This window comes from Plectropomus leopardus, chromosome 21 (assembly GCF_026936395.1).
Source record: "Plectropomus leopardus strain MGB_pleo_1.0 chromosome 21, ASM2693639v1, whole genome shotgun sequence".
In the NCBI taxonomy this organism is placed as follows: domain Eukaryota; kingdom Metazoa; phylum Chordata; class Actinopteri; order Perciformes; family Serranidae; genus Plectropomus; species Plectropomus leopardus.
Window position 1 is genome coordinate 10202402 of NC_142196.1, and position 18464 is coordinate 10220865.

Genomic DNA, 18464 nt, shown 5'->3' on the forward strand with positions numbered 1-18464 from the left:
CAAGGAATTATGTGTCCTCCTGCATCATTATCTGTGAGCGTTCTGATGTTTTCGGCTGCAGTTTGCATGCGAGAGCTCGTTGCATGAGAGCAGATCATGTGTTTCTCTGTATTTCTGTCCCACAGGTCTATTAAGTGAATTCTGCTTTTGTATCTGACACCCCTACACAGAGCACAAGGCCTTTCTGGGACGCTCTCCAAAACTGTCACTAAAAACAAAGATAGTGTTCAAAGTTCTAAGTGAGAGCTGAAACTTATTCATGGTAAATATACTTATGCTTTATTCAGCCGTAACCTCTATATTTTAGTAGTCGGCTGCACTAGATAAGATAAGATAATTTGCACAATTTTATTGAATTGAGTTCAGTTAACTGCAGTTCAGCAACAGGAAATCATTATCTTATTACTGAGTAGGATGATATTTATATTATCCTAATTCTGTGTGAGTGACCTATTTGATATATTGTCAGTCACTTTACACAAATATGAATGCTGTTACTGTAATTTAATTGAAACTTTTTTGAATTTCTGCAAATGATATCTTGTTTGTTTTGTAGGAAAATATTAAAGAGGCTGAAATTAAGAAATAATTAATCACGAATTGACAATTAAGTTCCGCTTCCCCTCTTAATCCTGATACCTTTTTTAAAATGTCTTGTGTAAACATATTTAAATAGTAGGGGTGGGGGAAAAATTGATGTAGCATGGTTTCATGATATTTTGCGTGACAATGATGTATCAGTACACAGACGTCATTGTTAATATTGCAAATACAAATGAAACTTTTGGTAGCCTACTGGAATAATAAAATCAGCTGCTTTTCCTGTCCACTATATACAATTTACTACAATAAGTGAGATTAATAGACTGAGAACTTAGTCTTATTAGATGAAAACCAATTAACAAACAAACAAAAAACAGTTTTCCATTGGGGACACAATTTGTAGTTGGAGAAAAAAAGTAGTAAATTGCAGCATATGTTGTCACAATACTCAACATATAATAAAAGCTTAAAAATCACAATATTATTGTATTGTGACTTAAGTATTGTGATAATATAATATAGCATAATGGGACCTCTGGTTATTCCCACCAATGTTTAATTAGTATTATCTTATTATTATTTTCCTGCGAAAGAATCTCATTTAATTATCCACCAGCATGAAACCCAAGACTCTGGCTGCTGATCCATGAAATATTTTTCCTGTGACTTATGTACCTGAGCACACTGTACACACTATAACCAGATGTATGTGTATTTTCTCCCTCATCTTCTTCTCATTACACATCCACATATGATCTGTGCTCAGCATGTAGAACCAAAGCAGCAGTGTTTGGCCCCCCGTGCGTACACGCTCGCCAGTATCCAGATGATCTCCTGCAGCACTTCCACAAACGGTGCTTCAGCAGTGTAGTGGGAGGTCTGTGATTGTGCTTTACCAAACATGCCCACTGGCCCTGCAAGCTCGCCCTGGTGACGCTCATGCCTCTGTGTCTCTCTCCTCCCTGGCCCGACCACACCGCCACGGTAACGACGGTGCTCACATTACCCACTGGGTATAATTATTCTGCATTTTTCTGCTCTCCATTCCCTCTCTCTCTCATGTTCTCTCTGCCTCTCTCTCTCAGCTCGGCTGGGTCTTGACACTGAGGTCCAGGCGGAGGGCCGCGGGGCCGCTGCTTTGTGTTCACAACACGCTGAACGCCACTCACTGCACTGTGGCTCTGAACAGGTGGGGGGTGGTGATGGGAAAGGGGGGAAAGGAAAGGAGGGGGGTGTTACTCACTGGATGCCAAGGCCTCTGGGCCTGAGGGGAGGTGGGAGTGGACCTGCTGCCCAGCAACCCACCTACCCGCTTCTGCCCTTCTCTCTCTCTCTCTCTCTCCTCGTATCCAGTTTCTTATTTCATTTACTCTCTCTCAGTCCCTGGGCTGAAAGCAGGTCGTTTGTCCCAGTGCCACAACGTTCTTGTCCCTCTGCCTGCTGGAGGCGAGATGCTTCAGAGCTGTCCACTATGAAGACGAGGTGGAGGGGGTGAGAGCAAAAAATAGAATCAAAGGTAGATGGTAAAAAATGAAGAACGGAGTGCAGCAGGAAGGTAAAGACCCAAATGAACACACTGAGGGCCTTTATGCAGTGGCGCTTTACAAGTCACTGTGTGGCGTGACACTATCCTGCTGTCACTCTGTCCCAAGGCCTGATGGGAAGACACAGTGGCGGTACATAGCTCACAGCCTGAAAATCAACATATGTACTCATCATCCTGCGCTTTTCAGGGAAGAGAAGATGTTTCTCTTTCACAGTAAAACAGGACGAAACCTTGTCAGTCTCATCTCGCCATGACGGTGAACTGGCCCTTTTCCTTAGAGCAGGAGATCTGCACTGAGGCATCCAAGGAGGACTGTGTGTATGTGTAAGGGGAGACCAGTGTGTCGGCCACGATTAGCATTTGCGCAGGCCCCTGCCGCCATCTCGGGGCTCGTCCCAGAGATTAACGGGAACTGTGCTGTCATTTCTCCCATGGGGCTCTGTCCCCCTGTCCTCTCCTGTCCTAGCAGAGGGAGGTATCGTCTCTTTCTCCAAGAGGCAGCGTCGAAGTCGACTGAGGGCAACAGGCTGGGGGAGACTGCAAACCTGTTGAGGCAGAGCGTCCCGCAAAGTGCCCACAATCAAAGTGACAGATGTGGGATGGAGGGAGCGCTGGACGAGGATATCTCTCCATTTGTGGTTGGCAAAATTGCATCTCCTGGCTGGAGCGTTTCAAACACACACACTTAAATAACACATACACATGCACACGTTGCAGCTCGAGCAGAGGAGGAGTTGAGACTACGAGGCGGAGGGGAGCGTCGACTGAGCTCAACTTGATGGTTTTTGAAGTTTTTCTTCAGTTTGCGCGTGTGTGAGTGTGCGTGTTTGGTGATATTCGACGTGGGACAGAGCAGAGGAGAAAGGCAGGGAGTAGGAAAAAAAGGGGGTCTGCCCTGGGGTCACACACCCAAACATGCACACACACACACACACACACACACACACACACACACACACACACACACACACACACACACACACACACTTCTTGGGCTGCTGTGGCATGTTTGGAGCAGTGCCTCGTCAGATTAGGGCCATGCTGGCTGTGTTTGATGGCCAACCTGGACAGACAAGGCCTGCCAGGCACAAACTGCTCAGGCACATGATGTCAGGGCGGACACACACACACACACATGCACACACATACACAAAAATTATCCCGCGCCAGACCAAAGAGACAGATGACACCCAGCATGAAGCTAAAGCCAAATCTGTAAGCATCCGCTGCGATCCAGCTGGCTAGCCCTAGGGTACCTGTCTCTGCGAAGTGGAATCAGCGTCACCCCCGTGAGCTGTCAAATTAGCTCACAGGGCTGGAAATGCTGAAGAGATTTGGCCCCTCGTTGTGGAAGAGCAAAAAGAGGGGGGAAGGGAGTGTTGTGTTAAAAAAACATTATTAATTCATTCTCCTGTAGGAGAAAAAATGGTTAAACTCCCAACAACATAAATTTAGGAAAAATTGACTTATCAGTGTGAACCTGTAGAGATAAAGACACACACACACAGCACACATGTTTACATAAACACACGCTTTGTTCCAACACCAATGAACACACACATGCACGAACATACATGCTGATACTAGCAGATGCACATGCTCAGACACAGGAAAAAAACATTCATTGCATGCACACACACTTCATGACTAGCACACACACATATGTACATCCTACATCACACACACACACTCACACACACACACGCACACACACGCACACGCACACACACACACACACACACACACACACACACACACACACACACACACACACACACACACAGTGCCAGGGGCAAGTTTTCAATTACTGCCAGTGCTAACCAGTCACCTGGGAGAGATATACCATGTTTGAGAGGAAAGGCATTTCCACCCATTTTTTTTACCTCTTCTTGTCCCAGTTGTGAGACAGCTGTGAATGTCAGGCACATGATCAAAAATGACATTAAACAAAACATTAAATGTTTCCTCAGTGAACATTTACATCACAGGAAATGATCAAGGAAAGCCTGTCTGAGAAGTGAGATTTGAAACAACTGTTGAATGTGTGAAAATGTGCATGATTGAAAGCCCTGAGGATTAAGCTGTCAATCTAGTCAAAATTAGATCACGTAGTTACTGTGAAGAGCTGAAAACATAGTTAATTTAGATTCTAAGTGGTGCAGCAGCATAAAGGGACGCGTCACACACTAAATTAACGTAAATACATAAAAGACATAAACTAATGAAAGACTTGAAAACAACTTTTTCAACTAAGAGCTGTTACCACCATCACCTCACCACTAGGAAACTTAAATTTAACTACGAAAATTTAATTTAGACACTTTATATTTGAGAAGATTATGATAAGGAGCTGTACGGAAATAAACAGGAGAGGGGGTTAACCATCCATTTTAGCTTCCAAAATTCGAAAGTTATTTTTGCTTCAGTGATTAACCCTTTAAACCTGGAGAGACTTCACTTTTCTTTTGCTGCTTTTAGACACCTTTTACAAGTATTTAAAACTTTTAACCTTGCACAGATTGGTGTGATTTCTGTGACAAACGTGGGAAAAAACAACAAGCAACTTCATAATAAATGTTCCACAAATTAATAGAAAATGTGTAGGGAAACAAAAAACAAACTAGGGGGAAAAAACACTATATATATGTGTGTGTGTGTGTGTGTGTGTGTGTGTGTGTGTGTGTGTATGTGTGTATTTTAATTAATTTTCAAGTAGTTTTCTTGTACTTTGCACCAATTTCTTGCTAATTCTGGGGTCTTTTGTTCTTAAGTTGCTCATCGCCTTCTTCCCATGTTTTTGACAGAAATCAAGTGAGTTTGCTGAGTTTTCAAATATTTGTACGTGCATCAGGTATTTAAGATGATGTAATAAACCTCAATTATTTTCACAAAGTCATCAATGAAAAGTATTACCCGTGGCTATCACAAATTTCTTATATGATTTTTTACAGCAATTTATGCAATATATCTGACAAACAGGAAATAAAATAACAAACCTGGGATGAGAAAAAGTTAAAAGACCACCCACTGCCTTAAAATAAAGTATGACAAAAATATAATTTACTCACTTTTATGACCCCCTAAATTATTTAATAAACACAGGTCAGCCAGAAAACTACAAACATTTAAAACATTTATATGCAAACATACAGCTCAACCTATATGGAAAACAAACCTGTCAATAATAAATAAATAATAAACAAACATTTATTTTGGTTTTAAATTTCCTTTAACAATAAATCCTTTTTTAACTATAGTTAGTTCCAAAAGAAACTTCCTTGAAAATTATTAGAAACTTGCAGACCCAGAAAATAAAGCTTTACCGAGATAACTCCAAAACTAATAACCCATTCAGATTCCTGTTGTATGTCATATAAAGTGAACGGCAGATTTTTTTTTTCCAAAGAAGCATGCACTGCCGCAGACCTGCACTTAAAAATGAACTTGCAAAATAGGGGTATGTCTCTTTTTCATTACTACGGTGCACTGCCTGCAAACAAAGCAAGAGAAAGAACTTATTCAACCAAATAAATAAATAAATAAAAGATAGCTGCCAAGTTTTAGGCAGGGTGAAGTCCTTCTGGGCCCAAAGTGTCCCTGCCATGCTGGCACGCTAATGGCCACAGCAGGTCTGTTTGTGAGGTGACATGGACAATAGCGAGAAGGTACTGCCAACAACAACACTGCTCCCTGGTGTGTGTGACAGCACGCTGACCCCTTTAGAGAGCCTGTCCTGCCCTGAGACAGACCCGTGTGTGTGTGTGTGTTTGTGCGTCAGGGTGTAAGATGGAACCTGACAGGAGTTTAGCGCTGATGACCACCATGGCGAAAGATGGCAGCACTCCTCCTTGAGGGAGATACTGTCACTCTACTATGTTTGTATGAGTGTGGGCGTGTGATTGTTCTTACTTGTAGAGCTTCTTGACAAGTGACGTTCTTGTGGAAAATGTTTCTCAATATGTCTTTTTAAAGAGAATATGTTTTTTTCCTTGTCACTTGAGTGTACCTGAAGTGTTTTGAAGTTTGGAGGTTTTTTTCTTTATAGACATTAAAGGTTAAATATGTTAAAGATGTTAAGCTAGTTTCACACCAGATATAAAAGTGAGCTTGAAGTGGTCTGTAGGACAAAAAGCATTATTTTAAGCATTAAAGCAGTAATCTACTGTAGGATAATTTGATTTACACCAAAACTACAACTCTAACTGTATCACCCCACTGAAGGTAGCATGCATCTTCTCATGGATGAGAGGCTCATGCTCGTCCATTAGTACATATCACGTCATGATTTCTGGAAAAAGCCATCACCATTGGATTTTTTAAAATGCATTTTTTGAGCATCAATAATAATCAAAGAAGTCCCAATAGGGTGGATAGGTCTAACAAGCTCAGGACTTTCACCTGGGAGTCCACAGCTGATACCCTGATTATAACGTTAACTTATTTTAGAGACATCACATTTATATGGAGTCACAAGTTAAAAGTGCCCATGCTGTGTCATTTTATAATTTCAGGGGAAAACAATATCTGCATTTTTGAATTTTTTATTGTATACTAACAGCCACATGTTGAAACCACTTCACAAACACTACACTGTCATCTCTGAACGTGCCGAAAGTTATGGATTGCAGCTTTTAAAGCACTTCTGCATTGCCTTCATCGTTCTTCTCTCCTCTCTTATCTCCTCTCCTCTCTTCTCTCTGCTGATGTTTGTCCCTGGAGGAGCTCTCTTAATGTCTTTGACTAAACTTCAGCCAGTCTTGGCAGTGACGGTGCCCCATAGGAACACAGTTGAGAGAAGACCAATATGATTGTAATGGAGGGTTTGAGGGCAGGGTCTATCACACTGTGTCACCTATAAAAAGCACAAAAGCCAACTGGCAGGGTGCATAACACTCTTGGCTACAGACATAAAAAAGTCATATAAGCTACTCAACAGTTCTATAGAGATGCTGTAGAGAGAGGGGACATTTTCATTTTTGTCTTCCTGTTGTGTCACACTCACCACTGAAGCATTGAAGACCGCGGTGTCAAATTAGCTGTAGAGGGGAGTTCTTAAAAAATAAAAGTCTAAGTGACGTTATCTGATTTTTGTGCCATAATGAAGAATGTTCAAGTTTTTAGAGCGAGCAAAATTATTTAATTTTATGAAATGCTTTTCTCTGATGAATGCGGCGCCTTGATTTACGGTGACTAAAACATTTCAGTCATACATGGTGAATTTTGTGTGGATTAAAGTGCAACAGGGACACATTTAATTTGCAGTGTAGATATTCTAACAGACAGATAATTGAAAATGGAAAATGTTTACAACCTTAATCATGTGTAAAAAACAATTTTTGATAAAATTTGACTTTCAGAACACACATATTCCTCCCACAATGACAACGTTAATGATATAATTAGCCCTAACACACAAGTAGGTACTTAATAACCAGATCATTAGCATTGTAATGACAGAATAGTGTGAAATGACATTATGACAAATAACATGCCACATTAACACCATGTCAGCACTTCGCAAGTCTCTTAACTTTTTACTTTAATCTATGCATTTGTGTATATTAACTATGTGTGTGTGTGTGCTGTGTGTGTGTTTGTACATGAGGCGTTGTCACATGCTTCCGTCCCTGAGGTTAGCAGATGAATGAAAGCTGTAAAGAGGAGCATGACAGCTGTGAAAGTCACAAGGGGAGTCCGCAAGCGCCATAAAGAAGGCAAAGTTTCCCTCCCTCTGGGTATGGCCTCAGTGTGTGCGGCCATTTACTGTATATCTCTGTGAGGAAGTATAATACTCATAGTGTATGGAGTGTATACATTTTTTTTAAATGCCACACTGAATAAATGTATGCGTGTATTTCTGTGTTCTGTTTGCTTGTGTGAGGCTGATCCCGGAGCTAAATGCCACACACTGGAGTCTATCGTAGATCCTATCAGCACTCTATCAACGCCTGGCGTCCTCAGCAGGATCTTTCATTGCAGACTCACCCTCCCACCTTCACCCCCGAGGCAGGCAGTGTGCGTGTGTGTGTGACCGTGTGTTTGTATCCTCAGGATTTCACTTCAAAGACTGGTGGTTTTGGAAGGGTCAGAGTTTGTGAAATGCAGCAGTATCTTTTGAGATGAAGTGATAGTTCACTGTGTGTGTGTGTGTGTGTGTGTGTGTGTGTGTATCTCTAAACCCTCACAACATTAGAGGATCAGGAGTTACAGAGATGACTTTGTGTTTTCCTGACCAAATGTCGATTTCACACCACCCCTTGTTTGTGGGTGCTTTTCATAGAGGCCAATGATCAGCTGTGTGTCATGTGCTGTTAAATTTAGCCTGAATAAGGAGGGTTTTTTTTTTTATCTTCCCTCGAGATCAAATGCTGTTAACACTGCACTAAAACATACAAATCACTGACTGTCCCTCTGGGTCACTCACTTTAGGAAGGACCTTAACCAATTTTTTCAACATTTGAAGTCAATCAACAAAGTGTATTTATCTGACTGCCGTGCAGTCAGTCTTGGATTTCAGGGTATGAATCAAGACCCCTTGTCCTTCACTTTGACAACAAGACCCACTGGCTATTGTACTGTACAGAAATGCTGTAATTCAATTCATGGGACGCAGTCAGTGAAATAAAAGCGGCCCTCAGCAGCACAGTGCAAACTGGAGAATTAGCTTGTCTTTAACCTTTCAATGATGTGTTTGTCATCTGTTTATTCACAGGGGCATGTGTAGTGAATGGCCTGGGGCAGCAGGGGCCACCTCTGAAATATGATTGGCCACCCCAAGTGTCACCCTGTTATTATTGGTTATCTGCCCAGTCAGTTTGAACTATTTAACAAATAAACTGAATTTTTGTGTAGAGCTGCAATTCAGTCTTAAAAATGAGAGGCAGTAATGTGCCAGAGTAGTATCTAGTCCGTTTCAGATTTTTTGCATGGTTTCTAGAGCTTAAGGAGGATTACATTTAAGACTTTTTAAGATTGCTTTATTGCCAGTTGGACTTAAATTTAAGACCAATTTAAATAATAACCAAGTAAAAAACACAAACTGACATGAATGACTTAAATTTTGCTAAAATTTATATTTTAAGAATTTACAATGAAATTTCAAGAAAAAAGAAAAAATATTCATAAAATCCTACTTCCCATGTCTTGGTATTTTCAAGACTTTTGAAATATTGATTTAAGACATTTTAATACCAATTAAGGCCTTATTTTTAGAGTGCCAATTTAAATGCCTTTTACGACCATTACAGATCAGCAGAAACTCTGTTTTGGCACTTTAGTTTTGTTGGCACTTTATACTTGCTATTGAAATATTAACTTTTGGATGAATAATCTCTTTAACAAAGTATGTCATATTGTATTTATTTTTTAAAACTAAACTACAAAAAGGAATGTGAGACACTGTAATGTTATTAATTAAAGTGGGCATCAGTACAAGTGGACACAAAAACTATAATTTAAAGCCATGCCAACACACAAAAAACTGCAAAATACTTTATTAAGTTTATGAATCATCAGGCGATAACTAGTTCATAAATATCTATCAACTGTCATACTAACCACTGTCTTCATGAGTAGTTTCTGATTAACTATGGATTAGCTACTAGCAACAACTCATACTCATTTTTTATCATTACTTATTGTGCTCCCTAAAATGGTACATTAATAAGTAGTTACTTAATAGTTCTTCATTAATCATGATAATGACAAGAAGCTGGGTAGTTTTTAATTGGGATTTCACAATTAGGAGTTCAGGTGCTTTAACCATTTGATGAAGTCATGCAATATCACAAACTAACTAACCGATCGAGGCAGTGGTAGACTAGCAGCTCCAGTGTTCAAGCAAGGCAAAATAACAGGCTTATTAATGGAGTCTGGCTTTGAAGAGAGCATAGGTAAGTTTCACTTTCAGTTCAGTTTCCCATTGTAAAGGGCTGTCTGTGTGGGCTTAGGAAGCAGGGTGGTTCATTTGGAAACAGATGTTTTGAACTAGTTTTGCTTTTGTGAAATTCATTATCATGAATCTTGAATCCGGTGATGTTTAGACTCTGGTTTTGTCCATCAGCTACTGCGTAAAAAACATACAAAAAAACTTTGGCTTTAAATGGCTCACTGGATGTCCAACAGTCCTCACAAGTCACAGTTTGTTTGGGTCCCTATTTAACACCAAACTGGTACAGTGAGTGAGTTCACTGGCTGAGAGCAGAAAATAAAAATTTTACATGCACACTCTAAAGTTGGGTGTAGGAGCTCTCTGCCAACATGTGATTGCAACACGTGCGTTGAAGATTTTTCTCGGTCTTTGAGAATTATCTCTGTTATTTTAAGTCACTAATAAATGCAAATGATTCAACAAAGACATGCAAAATCATATTTGTAAAGCAAATACTGTTAGTAAAGTGAATCTTTGCGCTATTGCACTTGTACACTTGTGTGTGTGTGTGTGTGTGTGTTGGTGGGGGACTGACTCTACCAGATTGTAGCTTTATGCCCTTAGTCCCGTTGATAACCAGTCAGCAGTGAAGCCACCCTCATAACACACACACACACACACACACACACACACACACACACACACACACAAAGATAGAATTTACTTATTAGTATGCTAAAATCAATTTACCCACAATAATTTTAGAATTTGAAACTATATGTTGATGGTCTTTAATACATTTCTGTTTTCTTTAGAAACAATAGAAAGGGACAGAAAATAATATATGTATACAGGGATTTGTGTCAAATGGTCAAACAGTGCTAGAAACAGTCCACTCTCACAAAAACAAACAAACGAAACTCCAGCCATACAGTTCAACTGTGCAAACAGCTTATTTTGACCAGATAATGACCTTTTCTTTATTGTAAGACCTCCAATAATTATCACAATTGTAGCAGAGGAAGTAAGCTCACATTGTATAAAACGCGACAGTCGAGGAAAGGGCCCTGTAGGGTGAGTGGATCAAACAACCCCAGGACTTTCACCCAGGAGACCAGTGTTCATGCCTGTAAGTGAAAGCTGACTTTTTAAAATGACGTAGCATAGTAAGCTAGTATGTGATGTCTGTCCTGTGACAGACATCACCTTAAATTTGTAACAAAGGTACTTATTTAAAGCCAAACCAGGATATTTTTTCTATACCTAACTTCTTTTGCTGCCTAGACATAACCGAATAAGTTTTAAAGCGATAATGTTAAGGACATAACAGGAACGTAACAATACCAAAGGACATGACTAAGTATGAGAGAGTTCTGGCTACAAACCCCCTCTCTGACACCTCTGGTTGCATCTAAAAAATTTTGTGTTAAATCATATTGTTTCAAATCGTGCCTCATCCTTCTCTATGATGGCAGGCTTTCGCCCTATCTTTGAGTGTGGGGATTCAGAAAAGCTTAAAATGGAAACAGATGAGCTTACAACATTGTTAAAACAAATACTTTTTATCTGTGCTGTTGGATTAACCTCTGCCCAGGGGAAACTGGTGACTCTTGAAGGAGAGTTTTAAGTTAAATTACTGTAACTTCCCTAAATTGTCTTCAGATGGACTCCTCTCTCTTTGGAATAAAAATAAAATATTTTGTTATTATGGTGAAATTATTGTGCCAGGTCACTTCTTGCAACATTTCTTTGTGTCAACCGTAACCACCAGGCATCTGCAGCTCCACCACATCCATGTCCTCATTAAAAATAACTAGCTGTTTTTCACACAATAATAAAGTGAGGGCGGGTCATTAAGTTAACATCTAATATTCAAAGTTAATGATATGAAACCTTGTTTATGCTCCCTTATATCGTCATCAGCCCCTTGTTTTTTTAATCATTAGGGAAATGGGACGCGTTGCATTTAACTCCAGGTTTAAATAAATTAGTCATCTCAAATTAAAAGCAAACTGTTATAATAAAAAAAGATGGGGGATGAAAAATTCACCGCCCTGGTGACGTATGCAGATGAGTTGGAGGAATATGCTAATAGGGAGACTGTTGCTGTTTTTTTCCCATGGAGGTCAAATTACAGTAAATGGCTGAGGGCAGTGCTCTCTGCTCCCCGCCCACCCAGGAGTCTGTCTATTGGCTCCTCCACCCCCACTCCTCCAAATATCCTCTATGCTGATTTCAAACGCCATCCTCCCTGTGCTACACCCAATTTTTTTTTCAAAGTACACCCCCCTGTCACAGGGTTTCAGCTGCAATTACTTTTAGTATCACTTCTCAGTGAGAAGTCAACTTCCCTGGAGGCCTCCTATCAGAACCTATTACAGCAGGGGGGCAGGCTGAAGTTAAGTGGCATGACCTGTGGGTTGGATGGAGCAGGAGGGGGGGTAAATGTATGGCTAATTTGTGGAAAATTTGAATAAAGGGATGAGGATGGTGACAGGGCCACACTATGTGAGTCACTTGAAGGCCAAGTGTACCATAGCATGAAGTCACTTTAATAGGATACTTAAAAATGTTTAAAATTTTTGCACGTGTGACTCAGAAGAAAGAACATTTTTCACATTTGCTAACTACCGCTACAGGCCTGTTCTCTGAACTCATTCAGCTGAATGCGTCGACCCTCTCCTTCGCTAGTTTGCCTCCTTCACCCTTAATTCACCTCTTACCCCCAGGCCAAAACCATAACCCCATGAATGGCTGCATGACCACACACACACACACGCAGACAGAAAAATGTGAAGAAGCTGCAGCTGAGGTAGATCAGCAGAAGGGGTGAGGAGCGATCGAGGCGGCTAATTCAACAACAGTTATCTGTATGCATGTGTGTGTGTGTGTGTCTGTGTGTGAGAAAGACTTAAGGTGCAATCTTGTGCAATCTCCTTGCCCCGGGTTACACATATGTACTTTAGCACCAACGTGCCGAATCAGCCACCCATCTCTCTGATTGATGAGCTGAGTACTTGCATCTCGTAAAACTCCATTCTCGCTGCACACCTGGGATCCTTATGCAATCTAAGGTGAGGCTGCGTTTTGCAAGAGATAGGGAGAGATAGAGAGAATAAAAACAACTCGGGAAGTTCTGCTGGCATAAATGCATACATATGGTAAACGGACATTTGCAGATTCACAATAGTGATATAAAAACCTTGAAGCTACAATTTGAGGTAAGCAGTCGAACAGATGTCTGATTCAGTTGTTAAAATAATGATTTGCTTTTCCACAGATGGTGATGAAAGAGAAGATCAGCACATACATCCTTCCATAGGACCATAAGATAGGCATTTGCTAGCCCCCTCATTAAAAAGTTAAAGGACAGTTCTATTTTATTACAATTTCAGTCAACTTTGGTCATCATCGCAATTGGATAAAAAACATTGCATGCACCAAGTTAATAGATTTCCTAATAGAAATCAGACTGCTCAAACAAGTGACAAGAGGTCAGTCCATTTAAACAGGTTGTAAACAAGCCAATAGTTCAACCAAATGATATAAACCACTTTCAAGTAAAACGGACAGCAAACACACTCAAAACATTGGTAATAATTCCTTCTATTGAAACTGTGTGCATTCACAGTTATGGTCATATTTAAAGTTTATTCTTAGCATCAGATTTCATCATGAAATACCCAATGCAACTGTACTGTACATGATCAGGCCATGATATGCTTTAATTATATTCCCCACGATAACTGTATTTACAGTCTTCCATTTAGTATGTTGCCATATCTACATGGATCTGTCATTCACTGTTCATACTTATACCTATGAAAAGTAATACACTATAATTTGTATATAACCCATGTAACCTTGAGCTAGAAGACTGTCACCATGTGACCAGTGTGCTATGGGTTGTCATCTGTGATTTGACTGAAGCAAAGGATGAAGACTAGTGTAGGAAAATAGTCGGGTGGGGGGATAGACGGGTCAAAAAAACACAGGACTTTGACCCAGGAGATGGCTGATTTGTCCCGTTTGATACCTAAAGTCAACATAATTTTGTATTATTCATGTAACATTCCATTGTCACATTATTTTAAGTATATAACATGTCAACACCAAAGCATGATTCGTTTTTTTAAACTAGCTGGGGGTGGGGGGCACTAATTTGTAAAACACACAAACAGCTTTATGTGCATGACTTTTTGTAAGATATGATTAACCGTGGTATAAGAATACTGTGAGCTGTGTGTTACTGACAGGAGAAAACAGTCTTTTTTTTAACATACTTTGTTATTTTCACTCACAACAATCGATTGGCATCAAAACTTGATGGAGAAAACAAAAGCAGCCTATGCTGTGGTCCTCACATGGTATCTCCTTAGCTGCCATGGCCCCAACATGTAGATATACTGTATGTATTTTTGAGGAGGCGTTTGTCAGTCATGGCAAAGCTTCAGGAGACTACCGGTGGACCCGAAAACATGAAGGTATAGTCTGACTACTGAACACAAAGATATATATGAAGCTTAAAAAAACTGTAAAAGATTGGAAAATAATTGTAAAGTTAGCGTTTTTTGTCTCTTCCATGTAAATCTGGCTAACCTATGATTTTGTATGCAGTCTGCATAACTGTCTGGACATGTTTACCCCCCAGCCAGACTACTTTTGTTGCTGCATTTCCAGATTTTAGCATCTAACTTTGTGATCAAATGTTATCACAACTGATAACAATGGCTAATAAAATAAGATCCAACTTGTAATGCTCATTAAGGCTGTCAAGCCATCCCTTAACATGACATCTATTTTATTAGATGAGGCTTACCACACTTTCAGAAGTATATCTGGAAGGCCCAGTGTACCAAACAAGAAAAAAAAAGAATTACACAGTTTAATACTGTTCTTATTGAGCATGTATCACTATTTTTGACACTAACAGTGCCCCATACTCAACTTGTGATTCCACAAATTGCATCAGAAAAAATACTATACTATTAACAAAATACTAACTTCTGAGAATAGTGTATACTTGCTCGTAAGATTAATTTTCAAAGGTTCAAGTTTCTTAGACATAAAGCTAAAGACATGGTTTGCCCCTTCATTTCGCAGGAACAACTCTACTGTAAGACCATGTTTTAAAAATAACACCCCCCCCTCTTTCCCCGTGCCCGCCGTAGCTGCATCCACTGCTCATACAGTCATGTAATTGCAATAGACAATCAGATGCCATCTTTATAGGCGCATGGTACAACTGTCACAATGGATAATACTTTGATAAAGTATGGCCGATAAGTCCTGTCAAAAGACCTTACAACATGCTAACGCTCGCCTCACCACCACACGGTGTTGATTGTTCCACTGAATCAGTCAGCGAGAGATGGGGAGGCCTGTTATGTTCTTAGCAGATGTCGCGGCCGATGCGCTTCCCTCTGACTGATGTTGTTAATAAGAATTAATGAAGGGTGGTGGCGGCTGCACGGCTGTTTGTTGTTGTGTGGGTGAAGCGGGGGATTGTCTGTGTCATATGTTTATTAAACTCAAGGTGACAAAAGTGTTGGGAGATGATGAGGAGGTGACATGAAGCTGAAAGCAGTGACAACAGCGACGCCTACTTGAGATGAATCCTGCAGTTTTTGGATCGTTGTGGGACAATATTCATTTTTGGTAAACACAGGTCTGTTAATATCAGAATGAATCCCAAACCACTTTTGGACCATGACCCACCAATTGGGAATCACTGTCCAATAAACATATGAATTGGTACGGTCCTGAAATCAACCTCTTACAGAAGGAAGTCTCTTTGCGTGCTGAACGCTTACATGTTGGGCATACTATTTCATGAAACTTCCTCCCTTAGTGCTGGCATACCAAATCAACATATTAGACTGTTCAGAGAGTGAAAAAAAAAGCTAGACTAGTTGACATATTGGCTTTATGCTTCTACTTGGACTTACCTCATGCACACACTTTGCATGTGCAATGAGGGCTTGCTACCAATATTTCAGGTGTGCTCACACACTAAGGTTGGGAATTTACTTGCTTTTAATTACACGTTCACATGCAAATGATGTTTTTTGTATCCTCTGCCTCTTTACAGGGTTGATTGTCCACCCTCTCAGATATTAACGTGCAGCGTCTAACAGACGAAGTATGCATGGATGGTGGTGGCCATGGCTCAGAGGTAAAGCTCCTTCAATCAAAATGTGGAAGTAACTTTGGGCAAGATACTGAGCCCCAAAGTGCTCTCGATGCCTGTTTCATCGGTGTGAGTGTGTATGAACCTTATACAGTAGCTTCGGCCATGAGTGCAGGAATGTGTGTGTGAAAAGGTGAAAATTATGGTGAAATGAAGTGGTGGTGTGAAAGCACTTTGAGAGGTCAAAAATAAAAAAAAAAATAAAGTGCTAAACAAGTGCAGGTCCATTTACCATTTACAGTACTGTCACCTTTTGTGTCGTGATATCTGAATTAACCAAATTGGACTCAAGTGCCGCACTGTCAATTGTTTATATCATGCGAATCTGGAAGTTCTATACGGTCTGAGTTCTCTGGTGTTTTCTCCAGGAATTCTACAGTAATATGTGTAGTACATACATAAGTATGTGATCATGTTCACGATGCAGATAATGCTAATAAACCCCAGGTCTTTCTGAAGTCTTTATTGTAAGATTCATTGATAAAGACTGTATGGACACTTGAAATATCTGTGACCACAAAAGTATAACACCCTTATAAAGTTTTTACAGCTTTTTCCCCCTCTGCTCTGAGAGGTGACAGCGCCGCTTCCTGCTACGGCTCCACGATAAGGTCACCGGCAGATTCTGATGATTATCCTACCTTATTGACCTTTGACGTCTCCCTCACCAGGCAGTGCGGGGAGGTCAAAGGTCAATAAGGCTGCCGGGGGGCGGGGGCACAGTTGGTAAAGTGGGTGGGTCTTTAGTGTGTAGAGCCAGGGCCACCCCTGCAGAGTGTTGCTCCTCTCGCCCTCTGAAGTTGGTGGGAAGGTCGTCTCTAATTGGTGCCTCTGTCCTGGTTACCTGCTGTGGCCTCATCGCTGCGTCGGGCTTTGATTGCACTCAGGTTTGATCAGGGAGGTCCCTGACTGTGAGGCCGTACCACACTAGCGTTTTGAGATTGTGCCAACAGTCAGCACTGAACCACACGAGAGAAGTTTCAAAATGACTGACTAATCATCTTTGTATATTTTAGAACTGGAACTTTTTTTTCAAGCACTTTGAAGAATATCTCATTGGAATACATTAAATAAGCTTGAAAATCATCAACATTCAGCAAATTTAAAATGCCCGCACTTTTAATATTTTAACGTTCTAACATTTAATGAGTTTTGAATCATCACTGGAAAATAAAGTCAAAAACGGTGAATCAAAGGCTATTTCAGGTCATTGGATATCAAAATATTGGTCTAAAACACTACCCAAAAAAGAAAAAATATTTGACAAGGATGTAGAAATGGATCCGATGTCTTTGATTCTTGGTCTCCAAAGTGGAAATATAACTGCTGCAACTCTAAAAAGGTTATACAATATTCTCACTTTTGCTGCAAGAAAAAATATACAAATGGACTAGTGATGAGGGCTCTTCTGTTATGGGTTGGTGTAAGTTACATTTGAGCGGTTTCTTTGGAATATCTTACAAATGTTACCAAAGCAGAGTCTGGCTGGCCATTATTTATTTATATAAGGAGTTCCTGAGCCTGAACGTTCGTAACCTGTGACTTGACTGAAACATCGACTATTTCTTGTAACATCCTTATAAGCTAATTTTATTTGTTTGTTTTTGTTACTAGTTTTTTTATGTTCCCCTCTGAGCTAGTGTAGCAACCTGCTGCATATGTAAAAATTATCGGCTCAGTCTGAGGTAACGAAAACACAAATTCTTAGTTTTAGTTTTACAATAGACAAATGAAAACATAGTTCTGAATACTACACATGCCTGCCAATATCCCCTGAAGTCCTAAAAAAATGGACCTTTATGAACAATTTATCCAGCACCAACTTTTGTCGGCTAAGATTGATTTATTACACCTCAAAAATAAATGTAACGTCTGATGCTGCATAATTAAAACAACATTCCAGCCAACTGGTAACATAACAAAAAGGACAAGGGCTTCTTTAACTGTAGACCACACCATAAATTGCTCAGACTAGTCACAAGGGTTGCTCAAATGACTGCAAGCTGTTTTATATTCTTCACATCTTCAAAAACCCCTTGCCACAAACACACAAGCTGTCTTGATAGAATTCCATTGAACAACAGGTCTGTCTTCTAGCTGGATTACGCAAAACAATTTCTCGGAGAATTAAAAAAGTACAAACTGAAAAGTGTGCAGCTGAGTCAGGGGTCATGAGCTGCGTATCCCTTTGATTTACTGGCACAGGATAAACATTGTGGTTACAGCAGATGATTAGACGAGGACTCTCGAAAGATTTAACCCTTGTGTTGTCTTAACTTTCTGTATCCACCACTTGTCCTAAGGGTCAAAAATGA